General features: G+C 39.9%; 1 long non-coding RNA gene across 1 annotated transcript; it reads left to right on the top strand.

Moving 5' to 3' along the window:
* The first annotated feature begins 2,101 nt into the window (after window positions 1–2,101).
* LOC106902099 lies at window positions 2,102–8,033 on the top strand. The gene is made up of 3 exons (XR_001414425.1): window positions 2,102–2,487; window positions 5,192–5,450; window positions 7,767–8,033. It is a non-coding gene; the product is annotated as an uncharacterized LOC106902099 (long non-coding RNA).
* Window positions 8,034–8,504: the final 471 nt, after the last annotated feature.

Raw genomic sequence — 8,504 nt, 5'->3', positions numbered from 1 at the left:
TTGTATTCGGGTCACAAATCAAACCAACTGTGTTGGAAAGGAATGCAAACATCACTCAAGTGGAGAATAATATTTCATACTAAACAAAGGAGAACGGGAATAGAAGTTTATCCTATCTGAAAATGGTTCTGTTTTTGCATACCAATGCTTTCTATCAGCAGAAACACCTGCAGCCACCATAAGGTCCACCTTTCAAAGGGAACGTTTTCATCTTTTCCCTTTTTTCTTTAATATAAAGGAGCAAAATAAGTATACTGATGTGCAATTAATTGCAAAGGCTCACTGCTGAAAAGATTTACTTGTGGTTCAGCAGTGTAATCATCTGTTGGGCATTTGCTATAAATCACGGGTGTCTGCTGTTGTCTCCACTAATTAGTACACTAACTTATTATTAAGTCCCTTAAACATTATACGAGATCTGGGCTGTGCACCGAATTACTGGAGGAATGAGAACACTTGAAGTTTTATTGCACAGCTACAAAGTGTACAGTAAACGTCTGGGTGGTGGACAGTCGTAACGCATACGACAAGATGGACTATATATCCTTTAGTAACTGCTCTACCCATCCATAATTATAAAAGCCCTTTATTTTGCAGCCTTCAGCGTGCCAGTGCAGTCACTCAGGCACCAAATAAAGGTCTCAAGCACAATAATTCAAAGCAACTGGTACAGTAGTAAGTGAAGTTTTAAACAACAGTAGACAAGTTGATTAGAGCCTTTGGAGATGCATGCCCTGAATAAAGGTTAACCTTTGTGAACTTTGAATACAAAGCTTTCAGATGAATTTTATATGAAATCTGGTGACAAAGAAAAGCACTATTCAGCAAGGGCTGATTAATTGAGTTACACTTCATTGTAAACCCCTGACAATGATGGAAAATAAATTTAGCAATACGCTTTGTAGCCGTACAAGTTGACGGGATCTCACTAAAAAGCAAGAATCAGACCACATAAAGGCTCTGTTGAATACCTCTGAAGATAGTCTGGTGAGTGAAATGTAAAGCCAGGATTTACAAATATTACATAAGTGAACACTGTTACTGCACTCAGGCTGAAAAATCCTGTTCAAATCCAATAAGTGGTTTAAGATGTGCAAATAGAGGTTTCTGCAGGGAGTCAGGCATTAGAAGCCACCTGGAGCATGTGGTAAAGATTGTATCCATCAATACAGCAGCTGGGCTGAAATTATAAAGAGAGCTGCTTTCCATCACGCTTGTTTTAATGCATACATTTCTCCTGTCACTAGCACCCCAGGAAAACTACTAACTACAAAAATGAATGGTACCCATTACCTGATATTCATACTTGTGACAACAGAGACAACAATCACAACACAACAGTAAGCAAAAAAACTGATATCCAAATTATTTTTAAGTTGTTGCAGTGGAAAGATCTTGAGAACCAGTTGGTAATATTTTAATAACACTGTAGGTTAGAGGAATGAAGCAGGCATCTGGCATTCAATCCAAAGTTTCCTTCTGCTCCACACATTCCATCAAATCATGCACCAAAGCAGTTTAAACAAAGCAAGATCAGGAAAAAAATTGTTCCAAGAGGGGGAACCCCACATAACGCCCAGCTGCATGTCAGCACCGAGGCAAATGTGACAGTGGTTTTCATTGTGATTGTTTAAAAATAGCATGGATTTACCAGAAGTATGTTCCCTGTGCATAAAGAGTGCTTTTTAGCTCTATGTTAGCGTGGGACTGACTGTAGAGGCAGGCAAAGTAGGCAGCTGCTTACCTGAGGGAGTCACCCAGGGCAGCAAAAAAAATATCATCTGCTGTTTCCTCGCCAAACTGGCAAGGGTGATGGGTCAGAGAAAAGTGCTCCTCAAACTGCCAAGCACTGCCATGAAAACAACGTGCAAGTGCCACTCAGAATCGGGAAAGGAAACCGTTAAATTGCCGGTTGTAAAGCTGTGTTAAAAAAATAATAATAAAAAAACAAGCGAGCCATATTGCATGTGTAGGGACAGACTGTGCCACTAAGTCACAGGCCCAAGCCGTGGGTGGTGTGGAGCAGCATTGTTCCCCAGCAATTAAAATGAACACGCTCGCCACACAAAACTGCAATGTGTTCCTTCCTTTGCGAGTTGTGCCCTCCTTCTGGCTGCGCTTCTGCTCCCTGACACCACCAGCCATCCTGGCCAGCAGCAGCCCTCCCTGGTGTTCCGGGGGAATTTGGGGGACTGCGGGTGTCACCGATGTCTCTCCGCAAAGAAGGAAGGTGAACTGGGTTCCCTGAGTGCTTCCGATCCCTTCTCTTGTGCATCAGTGTCCGGAACTCCCAGTTCTTTATTTAGCTAATTATCTGATTCCATGCAGATTTGGAAGGAATACACTAATACTGATGATAGGTGTTCAGTGCGGAGCAGCTTGTGCAGCTGGATGGATGAGATGTGGGTTGTGGAGCAGTTCCTATGCTGACCTGATTCCCGGGGTCAGGCGGTGGGGCATCAGCTCTCCTTCCCAGATCTCACGCAGGTAAGCAGCAGCTGCCTAGGGAGAGAGGACCACATCGACTCCTTACCTTTTTTCTTGCCTGATTTCTGAGTATCTATGGGTTTTCTTTAATTGTCTGTGAAGAGGGCAGCAAGTCTGCATTCAAACTTTACCAGAGTGTAGCTTTTTCCATCAATTAATACTTCCTTGCGTATGAGGGGAGCTGATAACAGCCCAAACTCTTTCACTGTTTACTTTGCCGTGCAGCTTATTTCCTCGGTAGCCAGCCTGATTTAAATGTGTTAATGAGGGTGGCACAACCTTGCCCGGAGTGATTATTGGTCCAAACTAGGGGAGATGTTTTAGCTGTTCTCCACCGTACCTGAGCTAACAAGGCTGATAGGGATCTCGGGCGGTGAGTAGCTCCGTGGGTAATCCCGCACAGATGCCGATTAACCTCCCCTGGGCTCCCTCCGAGCCCCATGCCTTTGTTCCAGGGCTCTCACTTACCCCAACCACAGTGACACGGCTTTCAGCCCCCCTGTTATTTTCTAAGTCAGCTTTCCGAAGCGTTGAGGGAGGAGGGGAGGGGAGCGGGGTGGGTTTTTTCCCTACGTCCTTGCCTCCGATGTGTAGATCCTTTCACTCAGTGGAAATCTGTATCTCTTTCTGCTGCCATGGTGATTCAATGAGTTTGAGATTATTTTGCTAAACCTGCCTCTCCCAAGAGACGGGGGTTTGATTCTCAGCGTTCTTAGACAGGTCAAGAATCGCATTAGCTCGGGTCAAAAACGCTCACAGTATGAGGAGGTGAGTTTCAAGATCTTGGCAGAGCAGCAAGGAGGACTCGCTCTCGATTCTTGCGATAGACGTTAGGGTGCTGCCAAATAAAAGTGGACTCACACGGGTCCTGCTGCAGTCAGAGACAAACCAGGAGTGGTGCAAACAGTCCACCTGAGGAGGAAGATTAGGAAGCATACGATACGATAGCATCAGGCACAACCCAGGAAGAGACGGCAGGTGAACCTTTGAAGCCCTTTAATTTGAGACAAATTGTTGTGCGATAGCTGCTCGGCAGCCCAAAGGCAGAAGCACGTTTGTGCTTTGCATATCCATGACTTGTGTTGCACAAACAGAAGTACAAAAGGCCACTGTTCTTGGTTTGCGTGTGCACACGATTAGGTCCATTCACAAATCCACTTTATTCTGCACTGTTATTTATGTATACACCAGTCAGCTGCACAATGCAGCACATGGCTCTTCCTGAGCACGCAGTCTGCAAGCCTTAACCTTCTGATCTTGAACCAGAACTGGGTAAAAAGCAGAATTTTTAACCACACGGCAAAGATGATTCTAAAATAAGTGTTCTATTTTGAAATGTAAATGATTAGAAAGCTACCATAAATTGAATCATCTTCCTAAAAATGATTAAAGAGGACTTTGTAATAGTTATGTCATAGTTATGTCTAATACTGGAAAGAGTCTACATATATATATATATTTCAACGACCTATTTCTTTTTAAGGAAGACATGCTAAGTGAAAGATTCCACAGAACTGACGTTTGTGAATCTTTGTTTCTCACCATCAAAAGTTCAGTAAAAACTGTTTTACTCATATCTATCTTGAAATGCTCTCAATATACAAACTTCATATTGTGGCTTATTTATGTTTTAATATCTTACACATCAAGTTTTACCTAAAAGCTTCAAAGTACTTTGAAAGCAATAGATTATGCTACAGCCCAGTGGTAATTATTAGCATATCAATTTTATGCAGAGTTGGAAGAATCCAGGTCATATCAACTGATTTCTAAACCTCATCTCAGTCTCAGTCTGATCATACAATAAATCTTGGCTCATTTTGGAGCATATTTGTGCGGTTTTACTCATGGCAGTGGTTTTCTACAGCTTTAGCAGTATCTTCAAATTCTGCCACTGGTCCAGTATAAATCCAGGAGTCCCTTGCAATGATCAGGATACGTAAAAAAAGTGTTCACCTGCTCAGCTTTACTTACATTATCATACTTGCATGCTACTGTGAAAAGAACATTTTGAGGTAGGCTGCATTTCAATTTATAGCTATAGTTAGTCTGCTGCATGGGACTGCTTACAGGCTTTTTCCTCTGTGACCATGAACTTTAGCTTTTTCTGTATGAGTGCAGAATATCGCAAGGAATTTTATTTCTTAATGTTTGTGTCGTGCCCTGACTTGTTCCACATGACTTCTTTCTTCATGCGTTATTTTTAGCTGGCAGCCTTGTAAATGCAGACTTGCCAGTAAATGGAGTTCAAGATCAGTCTCAAAAAAGCAAGGCTTTCAAAAACTAAATATGTTGTCTAAATATTCATTTCAGGAAAGAAAACATTCTCGGATGAGGCAAAGCCAGAGTTTTTGATTTCTGTGATTTAGAAGAAGCAGGGGAAGGAAAGAAATCAGTTGAATTCTTCTCATGGAAGTTTGCAATTTTGTTAAAACAGTTAAAGTCATTAACTTGTGAGTCATTCAGAGCTGCAAAGCAGATTTACCTATATTTGACAATACATACCTGAACTCTCAAAGGTAATGGGGCTGTGGGTTGTTTGTCTTGGAAAGACTTTTTTTTGTCATAATTTTTACTATGTACATATATTTTTTACAGGAAATTTTGTCTGTTTCTGCTATTCTCAAGGAAAGCTAACAGGGAAAAACTGACACTGCTGTCTAGCCCTGGGAAAGTTATTAAGGGATTAAATTTCCTTCTCTAGGAGCACGGACCAACTTTTACTCGGCAGCCAGGACTGGGGTGATGTGTCCTGCTGCAGAGAGGGAACATCATGGGGCCATTCTCTTGTAAATCTTCTGCTGCCCAGCACTCACCGCTGTTGATATCCACTGCGACACAGCTTGACGAGGGGAAAACCATAAATACATTTCACAGTGGAAAAGACAATTCAGAGGTCCATGAAAAGTGCTTGATGACTCCAGCTTACGCACAGGGAGGACCCCAAGCAACCAGGTCCAGATGTAAGTGTTTAGGTTCACAGTCCCAGAGTAGAGAAGACCTGCCAAAGTGGGAGTAAAACATGAAAAGGTACAAATTTAGACTAAAGATGGAGATTTGTGGGTAGAATTTTTGCTATGCCTAAAAGTCAGCTTTTATTGTGCAATTTATAGCAATTTTAAATACTAACCTATGTGGGAAAAAGATTGTCAGAGAGAATCTTTATTTTCTAGTATATGAATAGCCCCTTGGCTGAAAATTGAATGCAACCAGCCATTTCCTTTCCTCATCAACTTTGCACTGTTCCTTTTCCTCCCTCACTTGTTTAAGTGCCTAGATTAGGCTACATGTGAGCAATTGACGGATGGCTTAAAAACTTGAACAGAAATTAATCTTTTCAATGCACTTCTTATTATCTTTTCCCCATGTCACCACTTTAGGAAGTCATTTGCGAGGGAGGGAACAAAAGAAAAAAGACTTCCTAAATCTGTAGACTTCCCTCTTCTTACAAAATCCTTCTTCTGTCTTGATGGTATGGGATTGACCTGAATTTTCATCATTCTTCAGTAAAATGTTGAAGCTGGATAAACACGGCCTTCTCAAGTGTAGGGGAATTTGTGTAAAGTTTGCTGTGCCTGGACTGGTTCCAGAGTTGTTATCTCTGGATTAATGGTCCCACCTGATCTGAACACAGTGCTTATAATAACAGTAACACAGGAGCTGAATCAGCATGAACTGTAGCATCAATAGTCCAGCATCACCACGTCTGCAAGTAGCAATAGAGACCTTAACACTTGTACTTTTGCATTTTTATGAAATTATATTTATTTTTTATTTTTAGTCCATAACCAAAGGCCTGATTCTGCTCAGAAGGAAAAAAAAATTGAGCTGCTTTACTGACTTCAGTAAGAGCTGGATTTTGATTAATTTTTTTTTTTTTCAGTTTTTATTTTTCAACTCATTTTGGTGTGAGCATAGCCAATTTGCATACATGCCTTCTAAAATCTGTAACCAGTAGAAGGATGGATATTTTTGTGTGCCAGAGATTCTGCTTTTTTTTTTTATGTTATCTTCCATTTAATCCTGCATGTTATCTTACATTTAAAAGCTCAAATTCTGTTTGGACACAGGTGATGAAAGTCAACAGGCATATTTGAATTCATGGAATTCTGATTGTCGAAACTGCTGTTTTTTCTCACTCTATGAATATATTGCCATGCCAGAAAGAGTCACTAGGAGTGGACTTTTCATGAGAATCACTCTAACATTAAAGTCATAGTCTGTTGGTTCATGCTTTCTCTATTGTAGGATTTTACACAAGTTTTGATATACTGAATTGACTAGATATGTAATTCTACCTGCTTTTGTCGTGTGTTTCACCTGAACAAATATCCTCTCTGCATCTCAAAGCTCAAGATATTTAAAAGCTATGTGGATTGCTTTATTAGTACAAAGTTTCCCTTCTCCCTGGTCTTCCTAGTCACTCGTAAATAATACAGACACAAGTACATTCTGTTTTTTCCAACAATATCTCCTTTTTGCCTTTATCTCGCTTTATTTTTAGCATTCGCAGTGAATTGGTAAAATTTAAAACTAAAATAAATACTTCTTTCAATGAGGAGGACAAATTTTTAGGAAAAAAATGGAACTCGGACTAACTAATTTCAATTAAGTTTGCATATTTGATCCATACACTTGGTTCTGTATTAAAGTGACAGCTTAATTGGCGGTTGTGGCTAGATCTAATTAAATCTAATAAAGGCGATGAGCCTTTTTAGGTTGGCACGTAGATACCGGCAAGTTACATGTGTATGTTACTGTATCATATATTAGATATCTTGAAGCAGAGGAAATATAAACATGTCTTTACTGTGCATCTGGTACTAATGTAGGAAAACAGTATCCTAAAACATGACAAACATGGAGAAAAAATTAAAGCCCTTCGTTATATGTATAAATTAAATTTTATTAGCATAAATATAAGCTTCTGATTTTCAAATAGGGCTTGGCCAATTTTACATATTTTGAATAAAAAACTAGTCCAAACATGAGGAAGATGCACTTAAGACTCTTTAATTAGAACAATGTTTTGCCTCTATCTAAGAAGATTCTGTCTGACTCCTGCAAGCCCCTGAAACAGCACATTTTCTGTCTGTAGCACTGAATCCATTGAGGTTATCCATGTATTTACATTGGTTTTCTGTTTGCTTATTTATCTGGGAAAGATGCAGACCTTATTCACTGCTGATAAGTACTGCAAAGTGCTTGTTGCTATCTATTGCTGAATTTGCTTCTTCCTCCATCGAATCTAATCCTTTTGTTCACTTATGTATTCACAGGGTATAAATGCCTCAAGGAGGACAAAGTCAGCTGAAAAAAATAAAGGATATGTTCCAAGAAAGCAATACTAGTATGTTAAAAGAAACAAACTGAGAACCAGGCAAAAACTTTAAAATTAACACAAAGCAAGAGTAAGTTGTGCCAAATATTCTGTCATGTTTAGGTGGTAAATCCTTGCCAGCGTCATTTCTTGTTGTTCAGTACTTATTATCTTCAATACCAGTGAAATTTATCTACTTGCTTGTAAAAATCAATTGATAAATAAAATGAACGTGTGTGTATATATTTGTGTGTATGTATGTATATGTCAATGCCCTAGTATCTCCATATCTATGTAAGAAAGCAGATTCTGTCCCCATCTCTACAGCACATCCCCAGGTGATCCTGAAGAAGATATACTAAGCAGAGCTTCTGCACTAATTCGCCTTTTAAGGGGTTTGATCTGAGACAGATTTTTCATGCATGCTCAGAACTCATTGCTCCAAGTGACATCAATGATAGTTTTGTTTTGAACGTACAAAGAGCAAGATAATGCTAACTAATCAAAAAGGGGGGGCTCACAGGTCTCAGATTGGGTACCCAGCATCAGTACATGCTTTTAGGATTACTACATATGCCTTGTGTCCCCAGCTGAAACATAAAGAGTAGCCGCTCCATCATTCCACAAGGTTGTTATGAAGATAAGTGTGATTAAACAAGATTTGGATAACGTTGTGATGAGCACTGGAGAAACATTT

The sequence above is a fragment of the Calidris pugnax genome, unplaced genomic scaffold (genome assembly GCF_001431845.1).
Source record: "Calidris pugnax isolate Ruff unplaced genomic scaffold, ASM143184v1 scaffold41, whole genome shotgun sequence".
NCBI classification, from domain to species: Eukaryota; Metazoa; Chordata; class Aves; order Charadriiformes; family Scolopacidae; genus Calidris; species Calidris pugnax.
This window is presented reverse-complemented; position numbering and strand designations above follow the sequence as displayed.